Source organism: Chanos chanos, chromosome 6, assembly GCF_902362185.1.
Source record: "Chanos chanos chromosome 6, fChaCha1.1, whole genome shotgun sequence".
NCBI lineage: Eukaryota > Metazoa > Chordata > Actinopteri > Gonorynchiformes > Chanidae > Chanos > Chanos chanos.
Window position 1 is genome coordinate 3,237,259 of NC_044500.1, and position 15,438 is coordinate 3,252,696.

Genomic DNA, 15,438 nt, shown 5'->3' on the forward strand with positions numbered 1-15,438 from the left:
TGAACTCTGTCATTTTCACTAAGATACTTTTATCTGCATGTAGTGGTGGCACAATTGTTTTGTTTGAGATGAAAGTATGGATGGTTTGTCTAATGCCTTGCATTTTATCATTAAAGAAGGTAGCAAACGCATTGCATTCACTGCTGGAGAGGAATTCAGGGGCTATAAACTGTGATGGATTTGTTAGCCCATCAACAGTAGCAAATAGAATGTGTGTATTATTAATATTACTGTTAATGATGTTAGAAAACTAGAATTGTCTTGCACTTCTCAGTTTTGAATTGTATTTATGAAGTCTGTCTTTGTAGATGTCACAGTGAATCTGGACTTTTGTTTTTCGCTATTTGTGCTCAGCTTTTTTGGGTTTTGACAGACGTAGCATTTCTCCTAGGAACTTTATGCTTACCAACAGGCAGGATAGATGGTCATTGTGAAATACATTGCGCAATTGAACGCCTGAGAACACCTGTGGTTGGGGTGCAGTCTATCGCGCTTACAGGATGCAGGGTGGCCCCAAAAAAGATCAAAGCTGTCTATAAAAGTGATCTGAAATTCGTCACATGTAACTTTAAGCCATGAATTTAGGGAAAACAGACGACTGAATTTCTCTATGCCTCTTTTGCAAGTCGGTAGGGGTCCTGAGATTGCAATGTTTTTCCGAGTTTCTTAAGGCTGGTGAGAAAAGTTTTAAAATGTTCCTTTAAAGTTTCGGACTCACGCTGAGAAGTGACGTTGCTGCAGATGTGTGCCACCACAGCACTCAGGTTAGCCTATTTTCCAAGCACGGCTGGAAGGTGTGTGTTGAGAGCCCCCACACAATGGAGTCCACGATCACCACAGTGGAGGCAAGCGATGGTGGAGGGAGGGGTGCAGCGGAGGGATGGCGGTCGGGGGACGAGACCTGGGCTTAGCGCCGTAAACCGGATTTGTTGTGCTAGTTCCTGAGATGGTAGGGGGCGGAGGATTTTCCTCTGTCTCCCGCGCCTGCTGCGGTCATTCACCCGTTTCCACTGATGTTTCCTCGGGCCTGGTGTAGAGCAGGAACCCGTTTGGCGTCCCACTGCTGGAGCTGCCACGTCGGTGGTCAGTGGTGGAAATTGCTCCTCGGCTAGTGTTTCCACATATGAACGGGGAGAGTTGCTGCAAGGAGCAGTGAGTTTTGTGCTCCCATGCCAGCTGATCCGATTAAAAACGTTGAGTTAAAAGTGTCCTGAAGTTTCAATGCTTGTTTTAAGACAGCGTTTTGCTCTGTCAGTTGACAGTGTTTCATGTGCAAATCAATCAGCTTCTCTTGCAGTTCTTTTATTTTAGCGCATTTGGAGCAGATAAAATTGTCCATGAAGTCCTCCGCACTGATGATTACAAACATGTCACTGAGTTCGCACTTTGGGTTGTCTTGCCCTCGGCTGTAGTTGGATCCTCCATTTCTTAAGAAATGGTCCTGGTGAATCTGCTCAAGTCAACTCTCGACAGACCGAGATAAAATCACGATAAACATAATAAAACACAATGATAAAAAATTAAAACACGATAAAACAAACGAATCCCGCAAAGTCTTTAGTCCATTAGAGCCAACGCAGAGTTTACATGTATGACAGGTGAGGGAGTGGAAGCAGTAAACACAAATTTGTGTCGCCCTCTAGTGACCAGCAGAAGGAACAGCAACTGAAGACCTTACAGTTCCACTGTTTTGATTTGAAATTCACGTCAGTTGAAGATTGTAATAAACAGAAAGTAGATAACATGTAGGTTTTTATTTCTTTATTTTGAAGAACAGATGGTTTTTCAATTCTCTGTTCTCTGGACAGTAATCACTTATATTTCTCCCATACTTTACAAACTCAAACCTTTATACCAAACCAGCTATGCTAAAACTTCTCCAGCTTTTAGTCCAATCCAGAGTAAAAGTCAAAATATCAGAAACAAAACAGTATTTCACATGTATACAGTCCTCAGTATCTGTGAATGGATCCTCGGATCCGGGGTCATTATTCAGTTATGTCCATATCCCAGTTGATAACAGGGCACAGAGAACTCTGGGTAATTACACAATCATCAGTGTGAAAGTATGAGGATGGAGTGATGACTGAGAGACTCTAGCATTGAATGTGTGCTGACAGCCATTGTAAAACTGTAAATCTCTGTGATAAACAATTTGTCCTCTGCATTTAACCCACCCAAGACATTGGTAGTGAACACAGACACCAGACACAGGAGCAGTGGGCAGCATTCCTTGTACTTGGAGGGTACTGGGGTTTAGTACTTTGCCCAAGGGGGCACATCTATGGATGTTGGTTGTGGGAATCGAACCGGCAACCCTTAAGTCAGGGGCCCGGTTCACCATCCTGCAGAGCACGGCTGCCCACTCAGTTAAAGGCCACCACACCCAGACTGGATTCTCTCACTGACTGTCTTATTCACATCCATTAGAGGATCAGTGTTTATCAGAACCTAAGGACAGTAAAAGAGATGTGTCACTCAAACCTATTCATGTCATTACAGTTACAGGCCTTACAACCTTGAGAGTTATTTAGAAAAATAACCACAAACTTGTGGTACAAACAAAATGTCAAACTTGATGAAACATGATATGACAATGAGCCAACATTTGCATGTGTGTGTGTAAAACACAAAAGCTACTGTTAACACTATATATATATCATATACATGAGGATAATGTTGAGGACTCTACATGCAGTTACCATAAGAAATTTTCTCATTTAAATGTGCCATTACTCACAGCAGTTTCTCCAGCTTATTCTGTGGATCATCCTTTAGAGCAGAGAGAAGATTCTTTCCTGTGTCTCCTATGTTATAATTATATCTCAGGTCCAGTTCTCTCAGGTGTGAGGTGTTTGACGTCAGAGCTGAAGCCAGAGCAGCACAGCCTTCATCTGTGACACCACAGCATTCCAGCCTACAGAGAGAACAGAGACACACTCTTCACACTTTCAGCTCAGGACACACAGCTCAGTTCATCAGTATTTTAATTATTTTAAACCACATCTTATGAACATTTGAAAACAAAATGTATTTTAACTCATACCAAGAAGTCCCAGACACATTTTAGACACACACACACAAACATGTGCGGGCATGCCAGAGAAAGTCAACCAAAATGAATCATACACACACACACACACTGGTATGGTAGAGTGGCTAGATGAAAGCCATTCCTCACTAAAAGGCACATGACGGCCTGCTGGGAGTCGGCCAAAAACCACCTGAACGACTCCGAGCCGACTGTCACGTGTCACGTGATGGAACGGCTTCTGATTGGCCACTCCACCATAAAGGCCTGATTTGTGGAGTGATGCACTGATGGTTGTCCTTCTATAAGGTTCTCCCATCTCCACAGAGGAACTCTGGATCTCATTCATAGTGGGTTCTTGGTTACCTGTCTGACCAAGGCCCCTCATCCCTAATTACTCAGTTTGTCTGGGCGGCCAGATCTAGGAAGGCTGTTGGTGGTTCTCTACCAGTTGAGAGTGATGGAGGCTATTGTGCTCTTGGGCACTCTCAATGCTGCAGAAATGCTCTTGTATCGTTCCCCAGATCTGTGTCTTGACACGACCCCGTCTCACAGGTCTACGGACAATTCTCTCAACTTTATGACTTGGCTTTCACCCTGACATACACAGTCAACTGTGACACCTTATACAGACAGGTGTGTGCACCTTTCCTAATTATGTCCAATGAGTTCAGTTAGGCACAGGTGAATTCCAATCAAGTTTCAGAAGCATCCCAAGGACCACTGATAGCAGTAGGATGCACCAGAGTTCAATTGCAAGTGTAACAAGAAAGGGTCTGAATACTTATGTAAATTGAGAATGTACTGTAGTGAAGAGCAGGTCATGTGTGACTCTCAGAGAGATGATCTTACCTCAGTTTCTCCAGTTTACATTTAGAATCCTTCAGTCCAACAGAGAGCTTCTCCACTCCTGAATCAGACAGATTATTACCACTCAGGACCAGTTCTCTCAGACTGTAGGAGTCTGAGCTGAGGACTGAGGCCAGAACTTCACAACTTCTCCATGTAAGTTTACAGTCACTCAGCCTGGAAACAAAATGGTACATCTAAATATCAAATTCCTTTGTCTTCACTTAAAGACAAACACACACACACACACACACACACCTGAGTATAGATGAAACATAGTGATTGTTAGTAATTCTGTTGTGTCGTTGTTACGGCCGGTAGCTAGCTCGTGGCATAAAGGGGGAGACGCACACGATAACAGTTCTATATCTAGGGGTTTTTATTATCCAAAACATAGACAAAGGATTAAGAAAGGAAGTTGAGGGAGCAAAGCGGGCACACAATCACACTGAGCTGGGATGGACAGGTATCCACTAGAATTCCTATCTGTGACTCGCCGGAATGGTGCATGGAGGGTCTACAAACAGGCTCGTCCCACAGGTTTCAGGTGCCCCAAGTCTGCTAATCGACAGATTAGAAAACACCAAAACAAAACAAACAAAAACATTATCGCCACCAGTAGGGGTTGTCAGTGCTGCCTAGCTGCTATTATTTAGGCGGCCACCAGGACTGGAGGATGTAATAATCATATTTATATTATTGTAGACTACAGTAGAGGAAGAAGGAACATTGGAGTAATCTTTTTCCTCTCAAAATCCCTCTTTCCAATCAGGAACTACATCTTTACATTATCAACATCATTCATTACAACAGACAACACAAATAAAATCATCAGACTGAACATGTGGGAGACATTTCACTTTCATCAGTCAAGAATCATGAGCAGATATCTGTTAGTGTCAATATTAACTATGGTTTGTTTTAGTGTGTGTGGAGATCAGGGGTTTGACTGGATTGGACACACTCCAAATTTTCATTTTATCCTCATTCATCATCTCTTTTGGTTCATTTGTACCTAATCCAAACATTCATTAGAACATTACCAAATTCGACACTATAAACTCACTGTTAGGGAATGTGCTATAGTGAAGAGCAGGCCATGTGAGACTCTCAGAGGGATGATCTTACCTCAGTTTCTCCAGTTTACAGTAAGAATCCTTTAGTCCAACAGAGAGCTTCTCCACTCCTGAATCAGACAGATTATTACCACTCAGGTCCAGTTCTCTCAGACCAGAGGAATTTGCCCTGAGAGTGAAGGCCAGAATTTCACAACTTCTCCATGTCAGTTCACCACTCTGCAGCCTGGAAACAAAATGGTACATCTGAATATTAACCACAAGTCCCTTCAATTATACACCCACATCCACCTGCCCCCCCCCCCCCCCCCCCCCCGACACACACACAGACACACACAGTTGCGTATACATTGAATATAGTGATTGTCAGTAATAGTGTTGTACTGTATTTACATTATTGTAGACTGAATGAGGAAGAAGGAAGATTGGAGTCTTGTCTTTTCTCTCAAAATCCCTCTTTCAGATCAGGAACTACATCTACATTATCACAATCATTTATTACAGCTAAGGCTGTCCTGAATACCGTTTTTTGGGCCTCGAAGCTTTAGTAGTAATCAACAGCGAATAATCGAATATTTGGGGGCGGGGTTGAGAAGGACTCAGCCACTCATTTCTCAGTTCTCGGCTGGGATGGACGGCACAGCCCTGTAACACGTGTCTTTCAGTTTAATTAAAGGCATTCATTTTTAAAGATTCTGTTATTCTGGTACAACCAAGTCATCTTGACTTTCTCTCCTTTGTAACGACTTTAGTTAAATGCCCTCTTGTGGCGTTTTTGCCCTGTTTCACTGCGCTTTTCTGCAGAGAATAAGCTATTTTAGCAACAGCTCATTAAACTCAACGCCTGAGCTGTTCAGCTGACGTTCCGTTGAAAAGAGTAGGCGAAGGCAAGCTGTTTTAAAATCGCTTGCCCTGTCCTGACATCACGTTTTGCTTTAAAAGTTTGAAAAAACACACTCGCACTTGCGACCGTGCAATGACGCTATGGGATAACTAGCCAACTAGCGTGCTACTTTAAGCGACGTTTCCACTGAACTCTCTACAGCTGACATTAGACTGCTATCATCAGAGACATAGGAAAGGCAAGCATTCTTGAAACCTCTTTTGGGTCATTCAAACCTAATTAACACATTCACCAGAATATTACTAAAATCTACACTATAAACCCACTGTTAGAGAATGTGCTGCAGTGAAGAGCAGGTCATGTGTGACTCTCAGAGAGATGATCTTACCTCAGTATCTCCAGTTTACAGCGAGAATCCTTCAGTCCAACAAAGAGCCTCTCCATTCCTGAATCAGACAGATTATTCTCACTCAGGTCCAGTTCTCTCAGCTTCCGGGGAAGTTCGGGCAGAGAGCTGAGGCCAGAACTTCACAACTTCTCCTTGTCAGTTTACAGTAACTCAGCCTGCAAAAAAAAAGGATACATTTGAATATTAACCATAAGCCCAATCAATTACACACAAACACCGAAAATATTTCTGGTAGGACTGGTAGGACAGGATGTCCACTGTTCCACTGCTCTTCTAACAAACCTTCACTTTTTTCCCCCATCTACAATTTTACTGAAATTATAAAACTGCAGTCTTTAGCAATGTTTTCCAATTTACCAACATCCCTTTCTCCATCAACAAAGACAATACTATCATCGCCATAGGCAGACACTTTAAAATCACTTCCACGGTTTGGTAAAGTAAGATCATTAATGTCAGATCTGATTTTATGAAGCAGTGAAAAACAGCCAGTGATCCATAGAGTCCCTGTCTTATGTCTCTATGGATCTTTAAAGGAAACACTCAATCCACCATTAATCTTCACCACACTCTCAATGCCCTCACACAAAACCTGGATCATGGACATAAGACGTGGGCCGAAGCCAAGTTCTCTAATGGTACTGTTGGAGACATTATTTGTGCATATACTTCTATTTTGAGATGCTTGTTTTGTAGGGACTATTATTTTTTAATAATCACCTTTAGCCAGGTAGCATATAGGAAGTGTCTAGGGAACAGGCAGGATTGGATTTGGTGAGCACAACAGTTTTGACACAGTTTTGGGCTTGAACATTTTTTGTTATCTGTTTTGGATCTTGACAATTTTTACTTTGAATCAAGTCACAAAACTCAACATCATTTTAACCCCGTGGGATCTTTTCAATGGATGCGTTGGAAATGACCAATCCAATAGTAGCCTACAAACTGGATTTCATTTAGAAGGCTACTTCGTGGACATGAAGGAAGGTCGGCAAAGACATTACAAAATCATTAAATGAAATTATGTGTTCTAATTTAAACCGAAATTTATTCTGCAATAATGTGACAATATGATCAATCTTCACACGATGAATGTTGTTAAATGAAATATGCTCCGGTCACTAAAACTGTAATTGTTGTATGGACTAACAATGATGTGTAGTGATAATTTAATAACTCTCAGTACGCTTCCATTGCAGCAGGATTCGCTTTGTTCTCATTCAGATTGTATGGGGGTGAAATTTTCTCTGATTGGGCAAAATCAGAACCAATTTGACGAAGCGAAAGTGAATGCTTAACTTTATGCACATGCATACTACCCGAGAACCAATCAGTTCAGCGTGTTATTTGTTTGGTACGTGACAAATTTTAGCACATTTTATAATACCACAAATTTCATCTGACTAAAATTTGAGTAAAACTTGTATTGTTTTCGTTGACTAAACCTAGACTAAAATTAATCATGATCAAATGACTAAAATGTGACAAAAATGAATATGAATTTTAATAAAAAAAAAAGATAAAATCTAAGTCTAAATCAAAATCACCTGCCAAAATTAACACTGTCAGGGTAACTGTACAATTCTTATTGTCAAGTATGGTTATGGTCATCACTGAGTGATACTAGAATCCAGCTTAGCTATATACCATTAAAAAGAATGTGTGTAATTAGCAGGACACATGTTACAATACAATGCTGTAATTACATGATAAAGTACAGTGAGACTCACTGGTGCATATATACTGCACAACCTACATAACAAGCTAAAATGTCTGAATTTACATGAATATACAGTGAAGGAAGAAAGGAAGTCAAATCTGCAGGTTCAGAATGTTCATCCATGGTTTTAGTTCTGTTGTGACAACTTCTCTCAGATTTTTAGAATGTTCAGTTTAACCAAAGACTGGAGGACATTAAAATGTCCTTTTGAAACATTTTCAAACTCTCAAGTCAACTCAAGAACCAGTGTGTGAACTCACTGTGCAGAAATGCCCTGCACTGAATTATCACATACAATAATTACACAAACATTCTTTCTATCCCTAGCGGGGTTCAGTATTAACCAGCTTTGTAACAAATTTTTGTTTTTTTTAATTGAAGATGCTTCAATTTTGACTTTTAACAGTAGAATGACAGGACAAGTGCTTGTTGTAGAGATAGACAGGCAAACTTCGCTCATACACAGCATACAGAAACAGAAATTTGTAATTCTAAACTGTAATTCAATCTCCAATCAAAATATCCAGTATAATAATCACAGTGTGATTGCATAACTAGGTTGTGAGGTTATTTTTAAATTGCATGATAAGTCAAATTTCACTATTCAAAGTTCACTGTCAGAGAATGCACTGTAGTGAAGAGCAGGTCATGTGTGACTCTCAGAAAGATGATCTCACCTCAGTATCTCCAGTTTCCAGTTTTCAGTCTTCAGTCCAACAGAGAGCCTCTTCACTCCTGAATCCTGTAGATCTTTGCCACTCAGGTCCAGTTCTTTCACGCATAACACCACAGTTCTACAGGCTTTCACTGTCAGATTAATAATTTTATTAATAATGTCATACATTTCAGAGATACACACATATAAACACATTCACTCACACACACACACACACACACACGCACAAACACACACACTAGGGTATCCATAGGTCAATTAATAGTATAGAAAAGCATTGAATCAATTCAGTAAAATTAAGGCCTAAAATAGCACTTTAAAATATGACATACAGCTCCCAGAGGTCTTAAAAGATTCAGCTCATGATCATTACCGTATAATTCTGACTAATTGTTACTGATATGGATAAAAATCCAAAACAGGTTAAGGGCTGTTTTGGAGCTTTGGAGTGAGATTAAGGAGCGTTAAAGTCAGTGCAATACAGACAGTTGAAATCGGAATCAACTTTATTGCCTGGTAGGTTGCCAAAAAGTGCAAAAGGTCTATGTGTGTGTAGAGAGTGGTAGTGGGGGGGGGGGGGGGGGGGGGGGTTAGAGGCAGAGTCTCTGTCAGTGGAAGTCAGGGGGCTTGTTCATGAGCTCAATTGCTGAGGGTAAAAAGCTGTTTTTGTAGCGTGTAGTTTTGATCCTGATAGACCTCAGTCACTTGCTGGAGGGTAATGTTTTGAAAAGTCCATATCTGGGATGGGAAGGGTCTTTCCTGCCTGCCTCAGGGTCCCTGATTTATGCAGATGGCAGAGTGCAGCCAATCACCTTCTCTGCAGAGCAGATGATACGCTGCAGTCTGCCCTTGTCCTTGGCAGTGGCAGCAATGTACCAGACAGTGATGGAGCAGGGAAGGATGGATTCGATGATGGGAGTGTAGAAGTGCACCATTGTTGTCCTTGGCAGGTTGAACTTCTTCAGCTTCTGTAGGAAGTACATCCTCTGCTGGGCTTTACTGATGAGAAAGCTGATGTTCAGCTCCCACTTGAGATCCACAGTGTTGACCGGGGAGTCGTGCACAGTGATGGGGGAGGGGGTTGTAGAGCTGGATTGCACCTGTCCGCTACCCTCTCCACTGTCTTTAGAGCATTGAGCTCTAGAGTGTTCTGGCTACGCCAAGTCACCAGATGATCAATGTCCCACCTGTAGATGGACTCCCCACCAGAGATGAGTCCAATGAGGGTGGCGTCGTCCGCAAACTTCAGGAGCTTGATGGAATCGTGACCGGAGGTGCAGCTGTTAGTGTACAGTGAGAAGAACAGGGGGGACAGGACACAGCCCCGAGGAGAACCTGTGCTCATGATCCGAGGGTTTGAGACATGCTTCCCCCGCTTTACTTACTGCTTCCTGTTAGACAGGAAGTCAGTGATCCACCTGCATGTGGAGTTCTGCACGCCCAGCTGGAAGAGCTTGTCCTGGAGCAGAGCTGGGACAATCGTATTGAATGCAGAGCTGAAGTCTACAAACAGGATTCTGGCGTATGATCCAGGAGAATCCAGGTGCTAGAGGATGAACTGAAGGGCCATGTTGACAGCATCATGTGCAGACCTGCTGGCTCTGTAGACGACCTGCATTGGGTCCAGGACAGGGTCAGTGATAGATCTGAGACGGGACATCACAAGGCGCTCAAAGGACTTCATTACTACAGAGGTCATAGCGACGGATCTGTAGTCGTTCAGTCCTGTGATCCCAGGCTTCTTAATGATGGGAATGATGGTGGAGGTTTTGAAGCAGGCTGGCGTGTGACACCTCTCCAGGTGTTGGTGGCTGTGAGCACCGGAGACAGCTAGTCAGCGCAATGCTTCAGTGTGGAGGGGGGGAAAGAGTGGGCCGGCTGCTTTGCGGGGGTTCTGAGGCTTAAGCATCTCGTAAACGTCCCTCTCCTGTATAGAGAGGGTTACTGTGGTGGACGGGAGGGGGAGGGGGGCCATTTTAAGCGAGTGGATGTGTAGTGGCCCCAGCCTCCGTTGTGGTCATGGCTGGTTGAGTGGCAGTGCCGGGGAGCTGGAGCTGATGGCTGTACACACTGGGGATTGTGTCAGGACTGTCCCTTCATCTTTCAAATCGACAGTAGAGGTTGTTCAGGTTGTTTGGAAGGCTCAGGTTGTTGATAGAGTGGGGAGTTCTGGGTTTGTAGCTGGTGATTTGTCTTTTGTTTTAGCAAACACAGTTTAAACTGGTGTTAGTGTAACAAAGAGTCCCAGTGTGGTCTCTGAACTCCAGATGTTCAGACTGACAATAGAAACCTTCATATCTGATCTGACTGAATAAGAGCTGTTTGATTGACAGGTCTATATTAATAAACCTCTATGATTCATCCTTTTCCTCATGTTCTATTGTCTCACTTTGTTTCTTACAGTTAAAATCAGACAAAATCTATTCCTTGTAAACAAAACTATGACAGGTAAAAAAACGTACTATATAATACATGTGAAAAAAATAAAATGAATTGTTAAATATGGGGGAAAAAATTTACCTTGTTCTTTAGTTTTCTGTTTAATTTCTTTCTTAATCTCTAAAAAAAGAGAAAATAGTATACAAGATATTATCATTGCTCTTTCATTTCAATCTTAGACTCTGATGTGATCATGTGATCAACATTAAACAAACAGATGTTATAATATGTCAGTGTAAAAGTTACCTTTAAATTTATAAAAGTAGATTATCATTGTGGCTAGGCTGATGACAAAGAATATGGAGAGAAAGGAACTTAGGGTGACAGCAGCCTTCCATGTGTGAAAAACTTTACCTGAAACATGAGTTACATATGTTACACACGTGCATATTACATGACCTGCAAACTATTAACAAAACTGTACCACCATTCTGGAAAAAGCTCTGTGTGAACAGGATCAAATACATTTACCGAGCACACAGATTTATAATTAGATTAAACATCAATTCAGCCACATAAGTCAAAAGTACATTCACGTTCTATAAGGAGGTCAGGTTCAAAATGAGATTCAAAATGAGATCTACTTACTTGGGATGAAAATCTCTGTCTCCTTCATGTGGTCTCTCATTATTACTCTACAGAAGAATCTGTTGATGTTACTGTCCTGTACAATAACACGTTGTTTCACAGAGAAACCCTCTGTGTCTCTGTCTGTCTCTGTATTCTCAGCGGGGAGAATCTCTCCATTACTGTCCAGCCACAGAGCTTTAGGCTCAGGGTTCCAACCTTTAGTTTCACACAGTAGACTCAGTCTTCCTGAATGATCATAGTCCTCCATAGAGATCACTGGGTGGGTTCCTACAGCTATTAATAATCAGTGAAAACAATGTTAGCATTAAGTTATTACATATAAATATGAAATGAGCATTGAGCATTGGTTATATCTGTACTGAACATGAGCCTCACCTTCAACTATGACTTCAACAGTCACATCATCGCGCCAGCTTTTATTATCAATCAAACATTGATATTCTCCTTCATCAGAGACTCTCACTCTGGAGAGTTTTAATGAAGTGTTGCCTTTCTGCAGTTCCTCTTTAAACAGTGCTGTCCTCCCTCTATAGGACTGAATCTGTCTCTCATTTCTGTCTTCATGGTCTGTGTACAGATGCACTAGAGTGTCTGATCCATGGAGTCTACTCCACTCCACTGTCATGTCCACAGCACTGATGTTGGGTTTGAGAGAACAGGGCAGAACCAGGTCTTCACCAGCTACAGCAACAAGAGGACCAGCCTGACCAACAACCTGAAACTGATCTGGAATCAGAAACAGATACATTCACAGTACATATTACCAGATAGTATGAGAAATCACAGATGTTGTGTGACATGTTCTAAACACACACATTCACATACATGGACACACGCATGTAATGGAACTTGGTGATAACCTTGTATGGTAATATGTATTAAAATTTGTACTTGGTGATAACATCATATTTTCGTATGGTCTCCGAGTAGTAATGGTGTTTATCTACTGGCCTAATTGTAAAAAGACTGATTGATTGCATTGGTCTCTAAAGGTCTTCCTATAGGGCCAGTCTGTCTGTGTCTCATTCATTACACCACTGCAATGAGAGCAGGAGCACATTCTAATGTTTTCAGTTAAATTTATTTCCCCCTTTTCAGGTAAGACAGACACTCAAAGTACTGTAGTTCATGTCATTGTGTTGTGTATGGTATAAAATATATGTTGGTGCTAAAGTAACATTACAAATGCACTTCATGTTTAAATAAAACATTAAAGTGTTAGCTGAGGGTGGGATGCTCTGTTAGTGAGTATCACACAAGGAGAACATGATGGTGCCACGCCCTGTGCTGTTCACTGAGAGAGAGAGAGGTGCGAGCAGTATTCTTTTGTGTTGACTTAAAATATGAGAATATTGATGTATTAATGTCATAAGAATGAATTTGTTGTGAAGTTGCTACAGGTGTAATTCTTAGCAATGCTTTGTTTTGTTTTTCAAACCAAAGGAAGGAATGCAGATTAAACATAGTTTAAAGGAAAATGTCAAAGTTTAAGAAAATGATCCTGATAAAATATCTGTATGCATAATTTGGTGACGTTAGAGGGATGTTTAAGTTAAAACATTATGAAATCTTTACATGTTAAAATGGCAAAAAGTGAGCTATGTACAAGACTTTCGTACAGTAAGAGCTAAAAGTAATAATTTGTTGTTATGACAGGTGTTGTTAAAGGTACAATTCACACACTGTGGTTATCTTCAGAGTACAGTCTTTTAGTGTCACCCTGTTCCTCATGTCTCCCCCTCTAGTGGTCAGTTTGGGTTCTGCCTCTCTGTCCCTCTTTTCTCTCCCTCTAATGGTCAGTTTGGGTTCTGTCTCTCTGTCTCTCTTGTTGCTCCCTCTAGTGGTCAATCTTGGTTCTGTCGCTCTTGTTGCTCCCTCTAGTGGTCAGTTTGGGTTCTGTTCCCCTGTTCCTCTCATGTCCCTGCTCCTCCTGGTTTCCTTCTTTCTATTGGTCAGTTTGTGTTTATCTCCTGATTCCTTAGTCCAGCCTTGTTTAACCTTGTTAGTTTAATCATTTGTTCCACATGTCTTTTTAGTTCAGCCTCATTCAGTCCTGTATAAATACTCCTGCTTTTAGATTAGTTCTTAGTTTACTTTAGTTTACCAATCTAACATTGTTTGGTGTATACCCTGAATTATGCTGAGTTCTCCACCTGCTTGACTCCCTGAACCTGCATTTTGTAGGTTATTGAAACTTTTTTTGTTATGTCCATTTCAAATAAAAGAACAACTGACCTGCACATGTGTCCAGCCTCTCTTACAGACTGTGACCTATAGAAACTACATTAATATCTCTGACAAAGTCAAATTTAGGTCATTTCTCCAGTGACCCAGATATGCCATTTACTCTTTAAATTTAAACTGGTTTTATGCAAAAAAAATCATTCATGACACCACTGAATTAAAAGGAGTAACTGAATTTATATTTAACACAGACAGCTTTCTGTTATATCCAGGTGAGGACTAGCCACAGGTATTCACTTCACATCAAAGGACTGTTACTTTAACACCAGAATATGATCCCACTGATTCTTATCACTTTAATTTGGTGGAAATACATAAATAAAGTTTATCATCAGTGTGTGTTGTGCATCAGTGTGAGTCTGAAACTTCTTCCAACTGTAAATGCAGCTTCAATCATTTCGACTCAGAGAGAGTTCAGTTCTTTTCAACACATTCATCCTTCAAACACACATTTTCAGATTGTGGTAGGAGTAACTAGATGGTAAGGCCATTTATAACAAGAGGACAAAACAGACTAACACAACTCAACATATACAGTGTTTTTATAAGTATTTCAGTGGAGAGGTGTCCTACCTGATGTGGATAATGCTGAAAAATGAAGAAACAGGAGATTCATCAAAATCATCTTCATTCCTGAATGAGACAGAACTACGAAAGGAAAAAAAAAACATCGTTCACACTGATGATGAACAGAAGTCACTGCTGAAACTGACAGTAAGTTAATAAATATAAGGGGGGTGTCTGAAGAGGTTCTGTGGGCTGTCATTGTTTCCATTAAGGAGAAACTTTGAAAAGAGGATTACTGTGCAAGGCACAGCTGGGCTCATCCTCCTGAAAAACCTCTGCCGCCACGCGAAACACTTGTTGAAACCTGTTGCATAGGAGATGTGGAGTCGCGTGTCCACATCGAGAGCGTATTGTACATAGTTTTTCTTAACGCTTCAGAGAAATTAAGTATAAACTTCTGTAAATGACTAGTTAAACCTTGCAAATGGTCAAACCTACAGCGGGACTCTAGCATTGAAACCCTAAGATTAACAAAAAAATTTAGTTCTTTAGTTAGTTCATTTTGCTAGTTCACTGCACATAGCATGTAAGCATGACAAAGCACCTGGTCCCTGCTCACTCCTCTTTGATGTTTCTGCCTCTTCGCCACTGTCCTCATCTTCACCTGCAGACTGCTTAAATAAATCCGTTATCTCAGCACACCGTGCGGCGTCAGCCAGTAAAGCCTCTCTCTTTTTCTGGCGCACCTTCTCAACCCCGCCGAGTGCTAGATATGAACTGCCCCCGTTGCGATGGCAACTGCTTCCTGCTATTACGGATTGCACCGTGTCGCTGCAGCTACTGAATATATACATTAAAGGCTATGTAATACCAGGGATCGGAAAAAAAGACCGGCCCTCACAAAACCTGCCCCCACAAGGCCGGCCCACCGGAAAACATTACCGAACTTCCCGATGACCAGTTCGCGTCTGCTTGAGGCGGAGTGTACATGTAGCCTAATGCGCAGAAACACTAACAGCAGATCAAAGCATGAATAAATATTGTGAAATACT